Source organism: Pezoporus flaviventris, unplaced genomic scaffold (assembly GCF_033815535.1).
Source record: "Pezoporus flaviventris isolate CSIRO_AGI_PZ_B2104156 unplaced genomic scaffold, CSIRO_AGI_Pfla_v1 ptg000083l, whole genome shotgun sequence".
NCBI classification, from domain to species: Eukaryota; Metazoa; Chordata; class Aves; order Psittaciformes; family Psittacidae; genus Pezoporus; species Pezoporus flaviventris.
Genome location: NW_026892631.1, coordinates 8,891,589 through 8,904,104, shown reverse-complemented (window position 1 = coordinate 8,904,104; position 12,516 = coordinate 8,891,589). Strand labels below are relative to the sequence as shown.

The 12,516-nt window shown below is 49.9% G+C and overlaps 1 protein-coding gene and 1 long non-coding RNA gene across 2 annotated transcripts in view; one reads left to right on the top strand and one right to left on the bottom strand.

Annotated features, from left to right (window-relative positions):
• Positions 1-12,516, top strand: part of LOC133280451 (baculoviral IAP repeat-containing protein 5-like) — a 121,928-nt gene that overhangs the window by 12,905 nt on the left and 96,507 nt on the right. The window lies entirely within an intron of this gene.
• LOC133280617 (uncharacterized) lies at positions 1,768-4,267 on the bottom strand. The gene is made up of 3 exons (XR_009747247.1): positions 4,037-4,267; positions 2,738-2,928; positions 1,768-2,377 (listed from the first exon to the last, which is right to left on the bottom strand). It is a non-coding gene; the product is annotated as an uncharacterized LOC133280617 (long non-coding RNA).

Here is a 12,516-nt window from a genome sequence, read left to right as displayed (position 1 = left end):
GCATCATCGCCCCTTGCACGGAGAACAAGCTGTGCCATTGAGGCCAGGCAGGGCACGGGCAGCAGGTCCTGCCCACAGCCTGGTACGTCTCGACACAACAGCAAGGAGAATAAGAGACTGTTTCATGCGGGCTGATGTGATGGAAGAAGAGAAAAAATGCGCTAATGGAGAAGCATTCTGGGCTAATTATGATAATAAGGCTTCTGCAGAGGGACCTGAAATAGGCATAAACACTTCCAGTGTAGAGTGAGCAGATGGAGCAGGGATGTGAACCCAGGTGTCTTCTGCCACCATGGCACAGCTCTCTCGGTTCCTCCTCCCTCTGCTGTGTTTCGGGGCTGTAGATGGATGTCTGAAAGCCTTGTTTGCCCTCTGCTCACCACCATGGCTCAAAGCTGGTCCACCCCACAGCACTCTTCCCATTATCCACAGCCTATTATTCTTTGGCCTTTCCCCTCCCACTTTCTAAGACCTCAAGCATATACCTCCCACCATGGTGTTTCCCTCTGATTCTTGCTGCTGATCCAGGCCACTGGGTCCTGTATTATCAGTATAATTTGCTTTCCCCCCATATCAAAGGAATTCTCCCTAACTACTAGTTCACCCAACTCCTGCCCAGAGACAGCATCCAGCCCAAATGGAGAGGTCTGTGTACCCTGTTGTTAAAACAACCAGAGCGCTGGCGATTATCCACGGTCATCCTCTCCGCTAGACAGTTTTTCTTGGGTTCAGTTTGAAAACCCCTTGCTCCAGCTCAAGTTTTTCAGTTCCCAGTTATTTTTGCATCCACAAGTCTTTGGCTGTTGGTAAAGAAGCTGTTGTTTAGCCCTGGAATGGCTCCAGATCTCTTCACTGGATGTATTAGTTATCCTAAATTCATAACCATCGCTGGGGTATTTTTAGCTCTGCGCAACAGTCATCAAACCAACCCCGCCACAAGGTCTGCAGGGCTCTCTCTGCAGCCCTGTCTCTTCTGAAGGTCCAGACTCAGTCGTTGCAGAGATGACCATGAAATCCTGCTTGGGTAGGATTGGGATCCACATCCAGGAGGCTGAGCATGCAAACAGACATGGCTTGTGTTTCCTTACAGGAGAGCAGTCAGCTCTGCCTGGGCTCAGCCTTGCATTTCAATCCTGAGCACTTGGACTGTGCCTGCCACCCTTGCTCCCACCATGGGATACTTTATGCTACAGGAATACACCAGAAACCTGGTAGGAATGAGAGCAGAGGGGGTCCTTTGCTCCACATTTGGCTGCTGCCTGCACTATGGGAATGATGCTGCGTTGTCTACCAGCCAAGCTGATCCTCCATGTAGTCCTCCATCCACATTCATCCCTTTGGAGACTCTGGAAGCAGCCTTTCCTTTTGTATAAGGACAGGAATTGGTACATCTGGCCTGGATAAGGCTTGACACCAAAGAGACATGCCAACCAGTGACTTCAGCTTCCCAGTTGCATGCTCAACCAGAACTGTTCTGCAAGCAGCTCCTGCTCTCCATGGCACTCGGGAGCCCCTGATTCATCACTCTGTGCCTGTCTTGTTGCCACTTGGTAAATGTTTCACATTCTACTCCTAATTTTCTCCCAGAACTCTGCATTCTTTCACTTGCCAAGACGGACACATCCCACCAGGATGGCTTCAGATACCAGAGCTGCACAGCTTAGCCAATGCCAGGTGTTAACTTTCCCTCCCTCTGCCATGATGACAGGGATGGGGTTGTCCTGGCTGCTCCTGGTCTTGGTCCAGCACATGCCGTGGTCTCCCAAATCTCACATCAAAGCTTGGGCTGTTTGGAAGCTTCCACACAGCTATGCCAGGCACTGGAATGCTAGAGAGCTGTAGGACTCAGCATTAGCCTAAGGTCACTCAGAAAGGGCAGCTGGTAGACTGAGTGTAGCTGGATCCATCCCAACCTCAGCTGCACCATTCGATGCTGCTGTAGATGCTGCGGTATCACTTGTGCCAGAGCAGGCTTGTAACAGGAAAAGCCAGCCTAAGGGCAAAGCCAGGAACACAAGCTAATTTGGGAACACAATGGTTATACTAATCAAAACACCTTCCAGAAAAGAAGGGAAGGAAATTACCTAATCCTTCACCATGCAACGTGGCACCCCAGTGCCCAGTCTGCAGAAGCAGGGCTATATACAGCTTAGAAGAACAGGCATTCTCATCTAGGCAAGGAAAAAAGCATAGGGATCTCTTGTCCTCCAGACATTCTTCATTGACATTGGATGCAGGAGAATCTCTGTCTTCCCCACCCCAAACTGGCTTTAGGTCCAGATAACTTCATGCATCTCTTGAAAGCTTGGCTGGACACAAACTGACGTGATTCCAGGAGCTGGGGCTTAGCAAGAAACTTCTTCAGGACTTGGAAAATCTGCCCAGAAAGAAGGGTTGCAATGATTCAGGGACGTGCAGCTTGTCTTGTTCCACCACTAACAGATTGTGATGGGGCAATCACTGATGATATCAAGGGAACTATTCTCACTTCCCATGTATTATCTCAGCAGGGTTCAAGCTCCTTGCCTGACTCAACATCTGGAAATTGTAATCCAGCTGAAAACAGCCCAGGAAGGACCTCCTGATGTGCCAGGAACAAACACAGCTCCCAGCTTTGAGAAATCCCAGAGCATGGCCCCAGGTGGAGAATTAAAGGTATTTTGGGGATACGAGCACGGCAGAGCTATGGAGAGGTCACGAATGCACTGGCGGGTTTAAATATAAAGCCACAAAGTACCTCTGGCTTAAGAGACACCTCTTCTGGGGTCAGGATGCTTTGGTTGAAGGTCTCCCATGTTCAAGCCTCCTCTGCCTATTGCACCTGCCCCTCAAAGGTGAAACTCATGCAGCACATCTCCCCTGGGTGAAGCATCATTTGCGGGAGAGCAGAGGCATTTGCTTCTGCAGGTGTCTTTTGCCTGGTGCAACCTGCATAAAGACAGGGGTAGGAAGAGACAGTCCATTGCTTCAGCTGTGCGTGAGAGAGTGTGTGTCCATACTGGTGTTGTGTGCGGATGGCAAGTGGACAAAAGGAGGCTTATGTGATCCATCTATCTACTTCCCATCAGCAGCTGATCTCTGACCAACCTAGTAACAGGCCATAAGCTTCAAAGATACTGGTGTAAACAGGAGAGGTACCCAAGGAGTCCATGAGTGCTTTGGCTGGGTGAAAGCCAGAACAAGCAGTTGGGGACATCACATGGGAAGAACATCAGGGCTTCCCACCCCACAAACACTGCACAGCAAAGCCTGAGAGCCACTGGATGCTCACAGCCCTGAAGGCCAAAGGGAAGAGAGAACTCAAAGCAAAAGGAGCTGGCGTGGCAACCACCACCCTGTCACACCAGCTCCTCTTCTCTCTGGGCTTGGTTTGCAGGGAAGCAATATGGGAAAATGTGAACTGTGTCCATGGTTGGAGGTTTGGATGTGGGCAGAGGGACTGCAAAATCTTGGCACAAGAGCTAGGAAGGGAAAGCAAAGACCTGAAGGGGTTTCTTCTATTCAACAGTGCAATGAAAGCTGCAAAGATAATAAGGGAGAAAAACATCACCCCACAGCTTTGTGTCATGGTGTTATGGACATGGTACTAATGGCAGCTTCCAGTATATCATACCAAGCTGCTGTGAAGCCCTTCGGATAGAAAGGCAGTGCCATCAACCCCACTTTTCAGGAGGAGAAACGCAGGCAGAGGGAGGATGCAGCTTTTCCAGGGCCAGTGATGGAGGCATCTCCCGGGTCCCAGCTGAACGTGCTGACTCCCCAGCGAGCACAGCATCATCCACCATTCATGTCTGTTGAGGCACAGTGCCTCCTTCCAAAAAATCACATTCCACACTCATGTAAAAAACATGCATTCTAGAAGGGACAAGTTTTTCTGGAGGAGAAAAATTCCTGGTTTGAATATGGAATTCCCTTCTTTTTCCACCCCAAAAAAGGGCTTTCTATGGAAAAAAATGAACTTGTATTCCCCCCCCCCCCCCGGCTTTGATTTCTGCCTGTTTGAGTGTTTCTCCAGTCACAGACACGCAACACCTACCTTGCGAAGAGGACTTTGCAAAGGTCCAGCAGCACCTCTCCATCTCTGCTGGGAAAACCTTGCTTCAGATGTCCTGGGATCTGCCACATCGGCACTGAAACGTATCAGAAGGTCTCTAAAGCAGAAACACCTAGGAATCGTTATTTACACAGAGAAGCTGAACCGGTGTACAGGGAATGCTCTGAATGTGCTGACTCTGTAATGGGACCAGTGAACCAGATCCTGAGAAGGAGAAGAAGAGAATTAAGGAGGAGGAGAAGAAGAAAAGAAAAGGAGTAAGAGAAAGAAAAATAAAAAAGCTTTTTTTAAAAGAAATATATATATATGTATTTTAAGCAGCTTTCTTTCCAAAAAACACAGCAGAAAACCTGAGGCTTGAGGAGGTTAAATCTGTGCGTGAGGTGGCATTGAATAATGCCAAGGTAAATCCTAATTCTGAATTACCCCTCTTAGGGCAGAGCCGCGTACCTGCACGGGGCCATCCAAGAACACTCTGTGCTTGCTGCCTGCACACCACACTTTGTACTCTGAGCAAAGCAGGGAATTTTACATTACCAAGTTAAAAGAAAGACCTCTCTGAGTGCGTATGCGATTACACCCAGGTGCCAGGCTGACGTCTCATCCAAGCGAGAGGTTTGAACCCACACATGGGTCACAGCAGCAATGCACCACTGCAGCAGCACAGTATGATGGCTGATGTTCAGGGGTCAAAATATCAGGGGTTTGGGGCTTAAAGGAGGCTTTTGGGTGTGCAGGGGGGAGCTGGGACTTGTGGGAGAAATTCCAAGTCCAGTTTCAGGTTTGCCAGAGGCGTCACATTTGTCCCCCCATCCGAAGACAACAGACTGGTACTGAATTAACACAGCCAGGGTGGCTGCTTGTGCCAGCCCTGCAATAGCAGCATTGGACTCTGGCAAGGGGAAGGCACCCCAACACCCCAAAATGCCCTGCTAGGCTTTGCCTGGTGTCTCCAAGGGGAGCTCTAAGGGATGCTTACAAAACACCTCTTCCTTGGATGCACCACCGCTCATCCCCCTGCCTTGGCAAGGGGCAGTGTTACTGGGGACATGACAAGGGCCTTCAAAACACCCGGAGAGAGCAGTGATTAAACAGGAGAACGCTGAGGAATAAGGTCACCACGACACTGGCCGTTTGAAGCACTCTGACACAGCAGAGCCGTCCCATGGGCAATGGCCTTTGGCTTGCTCATAGCGCCTGGGGAGCCGAGCGTGCCGCAGCACGGAGCCATCCCAGCCAGCAGAAGCTGTTCCCGTTTCCACTGCCGGGGGCAGTGCCTCTCATAAAGTTAATTAATCTCTTCATGCAGCATAATTACCCGGTGGGAATTGCTCATAAAGAACAACATGCGAAATCCAGGCCTTTGGATGTGACAGAAATGCCAAGATTATCCTAAATAAAAACCCCCATGCAGAATCAAATGCTTAAAACTTAACAGAGGGCAGGGGTCATGCTCTCCGGACTCTTTCCTAGCTGTGATTCCATTCATGCTGCTGGAAGAGCAGAACATCCCATGCTGGAACTGCAAGAGGTCCCAGAAGAGGACGTGGCAAGCATTGACCCGGAATAAAGCCAGCAAGCTGCCATTTGTCCCTGGATTTATAAATATATATATATTGTAAACTGTACTTTGACTCTGTGTACTCAAGGGAAATATTTACCTTGAGAGTGACAATGTAAAGCTCGTCTGCAGAGCTACCTCTGCTCCTATTTGTATCCCACCTTGCCAGCCTCTGAAACGCTAATCACCACACTCACACCTTCGCCAGGAAATAAATGGTGAATGCATAGAATCCCAGACTGGTTCGTGTTGGAAGGGACTTTAAAGCTCACCTAGTTCCAAGCCCCTGCCATGGGCTGAGCTGCTCCAAGCCCCATCCGAAAAAGCCCCATGCAAAAAGGCTGTTCCTTCCACAGGAGTGCAGGTCTGCTTGGAGGGCTCAGAGATGCTCAAGGGGGAGAGGGGCCTGGTTTAAAAGGTGGGGGGGTTCTATCTGGTTCCCAAAATTAAAGGGCTATCTTGACTCCTGGGTGAGATGTGTTTTCCTAGAAGAGTCACTTTTCCACAAATACCTATAAAAGCAAGAACAGATACTTGTCAGCCTGCCCTAGTTCAATGGGAAGAACAAGTTACACACTTGTTTGCAAGTCAGTAGATATTACCAAGGGCACTTTGTTCCAAAGAGCAGCTTTGGGATTAAATGCACTTTGGTAGCATTCAGACAGGATCATCAAAGCCTTGCTCAATCATCAAGTACCTGGGGCTGGAAGTGACACAACCACCCCATTCTGGGAACTGCAGTGGGGAGGACTGTCTCCATGACTGCTCTCCATCATCTGCTGGGGCTCCAAGGAGCAGGACACACAGGCAATGCAGGGGCTTAGCCCTGCTCCTCCCCAGCCTCTGATCTCCAAATCACCCCCTCTCACTTTGGTTTCTTCTAGTTTTAAATGTCAGGCTCTGCTGTTCTTCAGAAGGTGCTAACACCTACAGCAAGGGCTGTATGTTGGAACTGGAAAAAGAGAGGGAAGGGTTTGTAGCAGGTATCCTTGCTCATTTATTAATTGAGTGCGTGAATGAAGCCACATTCATTAATCCAGGGAAGTGTTCTCCCCCTACTCATCGTGCTCAGGAACAAGAACAACATCTTCCCTGTAGAAATGCCTCCTGTTATGTGGGAAGAGGCAAGGCTAAATGGAGTTCAAAGGGCAACGGCAGGCAGGGATCAGCCTGTGAATAGATAAGTAGTAAACACAGAGCAAACACATCTTCTGGGGTGCCCGTGCCTTTAGGAAAAAGTGTCTGAGACCCAAAAAGAAGAGAAAGATGTTAGTGATGCAGCCTGACACTCCTGAATCGTCTTTATCCACACCAGATGGTTTGCAAGAGTCAAGCTCATAGTGGATCTCATGATGCTCTAAGAGTTACATGGGGCTAGATGGAGAAGGGGACAGCCAGGGACATGCACAGCCCATTTTGACAGAGCAACACGGCTCCTGTAACCAGTGGCTGCCGGGAACTTGGTGCAATCGAATGGAGGGAGGTAAAGAAAAAAGCAGCCCGGCAGTAAATAGGCTCAGCAAATTCAAACAGTGAGCGAGTTCCAGGAAACAGAGATAACCCTGTAGGCACAAAGATCCTGATCCAAAGCCCATGGAAGCCAGCAGGAAAGAAAACCGTGTTAGCTTTTAGCAGGCTTTGGATGAAGCCCAGGGAAAGGCAAGTAAGTGACCCAGTCCCAATGAGTCTGTGATTAAATAGCCACCCCAATCTCACACACCTTCCCTGGCAGCTCCTCCCCTGCAGGTTGGCCCCAGTCTGGGAGTTTGCACTGGGGGTTCCCTGTACATACATACATACTGACCTATACATACGTGTACATACTGACTGCTGCTGGGTCCTGCTCTCCTGGCTGCTCTCTGCTCCCTACAGCTTTGTCACGAGACCGAGCATTTGGTGTTCCTCCTCGAGCCTCCTGCAGTAAGAAGGGTACTTGAAGATTCTAAAAGGCAGCAAACAAACACCTCAGCTATGGCTCACTGGTACGGACAGCACAGGTTGTGCTGCGCTTTCCTTCCGCAGGCTTCGAACACAGAATCCAAAGAGAGAAAGTAAAATCTCTCTTTTAAAGAGGACAGCCTCAATTTTCCCAAGGGCTGAGCAGCCCAGGATCTCTCTCTGCTTTGGGGTGCAACACCCTGATTTAAGCAGGGCCCTTGTTTGGGCTGCTCAGCAGCCAGCAGAGCTGGGCTGAATGCTTTACATTTGTAATAAAAATGTGGAGGTTTAACTGCAATTGTCTGGATTAAAAAATGAGAGCAGTTGCACAGTGCCTGCTCCAGAGACCACTGACATCAACGGCAAATCACTGCTGCCCTTCTTCAGTGGGTTTTGAATCGGATCCGACAAATGCAGCCCAGCCCAGCCGCATCTGCAATACCGCAGTCAGAAAGGAGCTCAAGCATCCTAGAAATCCAAAAAGGCAGGGAATAAAAGGTGACGACTAGGAAAAGAAACGTGCTGCAGGTCAGCAGCTGTGTTAGAGCTTGAGGGGAGAGCACAGAGCGGGGAAGTCACTTGGAACCACAGCATGGAGTTAGAGGGACAATTGTCGCGTTAATACCAACATCATCCCACTCCAAGCCACTCAGTTTCTCCATGCTGACAAGTGTTACTGTCCCTGGGCTGTCGGGGCAAAGCTAAACAACTGTTTTCCAACAGAAAGAGCCTTGTCAAAGAAGAAGGTGTCTTGTAAGAGCGGTATGTTTGTAGGAGAAAATACAGAGATTTGATTTCGGAGGACTCCCTTCCCCCACTCAAATCCCTAACACTAAAATGAATTGGGTTGAAAATAAGGCTGTTGGGTTTGTGAATTACAATATTTATCAAAGAGAGGCTTTCACGGCGCAGGAAAGGAAATCGAGCTGAGACTTTGGAAAACTGTTCCTGGAAACAACTCCTTTTTTCTTAACGTGGTTTTAGTATGGTTTCTTAAGGCCATTAAAGCTTAAGCAAGAGCTGCATCTGCTCATCATTCCCCCTCTTGTAACATCTTAACCCACTGAAGCCTTTTAAATAGATCCAATAGAGGGTGAGAGCTTCTAAAGACAGGTCCAGTGATTTCACTGGGAAATGAGCTCTGGAGAAATGCTCCTACAAAGCCCTCCCTCTTCACTAGAGAGGCTGGACCATCAATAGGCATTAGAGAAGCCATGGCAAGGCACAGATCCACAGAGACCTGGCACCGCACTGGACTAGCACAACTATTTGGGATGGGTCTCTGTTGCAAGGGACAGGAGCCTGGATGGGTTTGATGGATTTTTGCCTGGGAGCAACTGGGAGGCAGCGGAGCTGCAAGGGCATCTGGCTTTGCCACCCACCAGACCCACAGACAGCATGTGGGCAAGGAAACAAATGAAGGCTGGATGACACAGCCTCCTTCAAGGCAGGGATGGTTTAGGTTTTCCATGCCTAGCATCAGCTCCCTGGAGGTCACATCCTCAGTGAATGAGGCAGGCAGGGGGTTGTGACCCTCATGCTTCCCACCCACATGCCAGCAACAGCATGCATCCAGATCCAGCACCAAGAACCAGCCCTGTTCAGGATTACAGCCAGTAATGTAATGCACCCACTGCTGTGGCATGACCTCTGAGACAGGGATGGACCATGCCCTGTGCTCTCCCTCCCGGAAGGGTTTGGGCTTAGGCCAGGTCTTTGTGTGACAGTGTGAAGGTCTAGGCTGGGTTGTGCTAATGATGCAGGCTCAGCACTTGACTCCAGAGGAACATCCCTTCATTTCCAAATCAAAGGCAGCAGCTCTGATGGGATACAGAAGGAATAACGCTGTGCAGTTCCCAAGGCTTGCTTACCTGTTTGAAGATAGAAGGTTACCAGCTCCTCACAGCTTTTCAGGGAACCACATGAGGCCAGCCTGCCTGCAGCTACATCTCTGCCACTCTGTAAGCTGATGTTCTTCTGCTCATCCACCAGATCACCAGAGGAAGACCTGGTCTGCTCTATTCTCTTAATGTTTTTTCCTCTTTCCCATAGCATTTTGAAGTGTCAGGAGGTTTCCTCCATACATATAAAATAGTGGGGTTTGCCCCCATCCTTAGGCAGCTCAACACCAAACAGTAATCCTTTTACAGAAGCCTAATGGTTTAAATTACACCCTGCCTGTTCTGATTGTCATTAACAATATTGGATGAGCTGCTCTGCAGCTAGACCTGTAAGGAGGAGGAGGTCCCATCATGCCCAGTGCTACCCAGATGCATGCACAGACACAGGACCCTTGCCACTGCACTCCCTGGGAAGCTGATCTGAACCAAGGACCTGTCCCACAGCAACTGGAAGTGCTGTGATATCCTCTGAAGCACGTTCATACCCCTGCTCCTTCCAGCGATGTCAGGAGAGAGTGGAGTAAATAGCACAAGGTATCTCTCAGCATTAGCATCCTGGGCAGAAGCTGCAGGGGAGAAGTGCCACGCAGCAGCATGCTGGACACCACATCATCACAGGAAGCTACACTCATTTCTTTTTCCAGCACCGGCCCTGCCATCTCTCCATCTCCTGGGGTTTTCCTGACCATTCTGGAAGGTCTCTGTGCTGATGTGCATTAGCTAGCCCATGCTCTTGGGTTCAACACAGCGTGTCATCAGGGTATATTAACCCCCTGCTGCTGCAGGCTTTTCTGGCTCCCACAGACATCCAAGGCACGCAGCAGCAGCCCCACAGCTCCAGGCGCCTCCGCTGCTTGGGAAGCATCAGTCAATATTTTAGGGCTGATTTTCCCCAAGGGATTTTAGGGGCTCAGTCCAGGGGTGAAAGACATCACCTCCTTCCCACATGGACAGCTTGGACCAGCTCTTGCTGCTGTAGCTGCAATGGACAGAGCAGAGTGGCTGCAACCAGGATGGCCTCGGGATGAAGGAGAGACTGTACTGCCCATCTTCCCACAACCATGGGCTCTCCTGAGATTCCTGTTCCCTGGGGCTCTGCCTAACTCATGCTCTCACAATTTCCTATTGGGGGAAAAAAAGAGACGGATGCAAAGTAGGCCTGAGGGAAACATCTCCTCCTCACTGACTAGCCAAGAACAGGCAATAAAAGGCCGGTTCTGCCTGCTCCCTGGTGCTCCGTTTTGTTTGTCTTTCCAACACGTGGAAGGAGACTTTTGGCTGGATTTTGGATACCCAATGGAAGTATTTTGAAAGGCTGAACCTAGAGCCTTTCCTAGCTTTCCATAGGGGGGAAACACTAAATGCATCCCTGGCACCAGCATGTGCATGGAACCCCCACCACCCCCCTTCACACATCATCATCTTCCGTGCAGCTAGAAGTACTTACCCAAAGCTCTGCCTAAACACGTTTTTGTCTTGGATTTCACAATACCAGAAACTGCAATGCTAGCCCTGAAAAATGAAGCCCCATGTAGCATGTCCTGAACAGAAACAGCTTCGGAGCTGAATGAGAGCAGCACTGACCTGCAGATAGGACAGGAGACAATGGCACAAGGCTCAGCATGGACTCCACCACCCTGGAAGACAGGTTCATGCTCCTGCCACAGCTTGACCATGTCACTCAGCACGTACCACAGACATCCAGCCAGGAGGCCTGAGGAGAACAGCAACAGCGGCCATGAGGGTACAAGACTTCAGGATATTGCAGAGATGTGTACGAGATGGAAAGCAACACCCTACTTGATGGGGAATGGGAAGATGAAGCAAGAGCTGATGGTGGATCATCGAGATAGCGAGTTAGCTGATCAACACTGCCAAAAGTCTTGACTACCAGAGATCTGTAGCACTGTTGCTGGTGTTCCCATGAGGAACTGGCACATTGAGCAAGAGCCTTCACATAATCACACAGCCAGCCCAAATCCTGGCCTCGACCCATAGCCACTGACAACCCGGTTATTGCAATGTGCCTTTCTGGAAAGAGGAAACAGGAGCTGCAACAAGAACCGCGTCACTGCCAGTAGCCATTGCTGGCTGCTGAGCCCATTCCCTTTCCATGCTACAAAGGAACAGGTAAACTCAGAGGGGCCAAGAAAGATGTGACCGAGTCCAAATAAGCCTGCCAGCAAGCAGGTTATCAAAGCAGCAAGGCCACCCAGCAAGAGAGCTTGGGCACCCTGCCCAGGGGCAAGAGCAAACCAGGCTGGGGAAGGAAGTCATGAGCTAGGAAGAAGAGAGGTCATGGCGAAGGGGAAGCATCCTCAGAAACAACAGAGATTGATGGGCATAATAAATCCCAGATTGGTTTGGGTTGGAAGGGACCTTAAAGCTCATCCAGTTCCAACCCCCTGCCGTGGGCAGGGACACCTTCCACTAGACCAGGTTGTTCCAAGCCCTGTGTCCAACCTGGCCTTGAACACTGCCAGGGATGGGGCAGCCACAGCTGCTCTGGGCACCCTGTGCCAGGGCCTCAGCACCCTCACAGGGAAGAATTTCTTCCTAATGTCTCACCTCAATCTCCCCTCTGTCAGGTTAAAGCCATTCCCCCTTGTCCTGTCACTGTAGACTCTGTCAAAAGCTAGCAAAAAGCACAGAAATGTTTCTGCTCGGTATTTATAAGCAGCAGGGAATATTGCCCAAATACCAATTGCAGGTTACACCTGGTAAACAGAAAAGGAAGCAGGCACACTCACACTGAGAAACAGTCAGCCCCTAAGACAAGCCTGAACTGTACCTGTGCATAGCGGGGCAATATCCCTTAGTGTGAAAGTCTGAAATTCACTTTCTGAAAGCACAACACTCTGCGTGAAGGGAAGCCTCCTTTCAGGAGAAAGCATGCCTTTTTCCTAGGTGTGAATGAGAGGACCTTTACTCCATTGCAAATTCTCCCTCAGGGGCAAACATAGTGGAAGAGAACAGAGGTGTTCATCCATAAAGCATCACGGCAGGCACTGAACTGACAAAGAGGATTTGCATCAGTAAGGAGAGCCTGCCCTCTGCTTGCT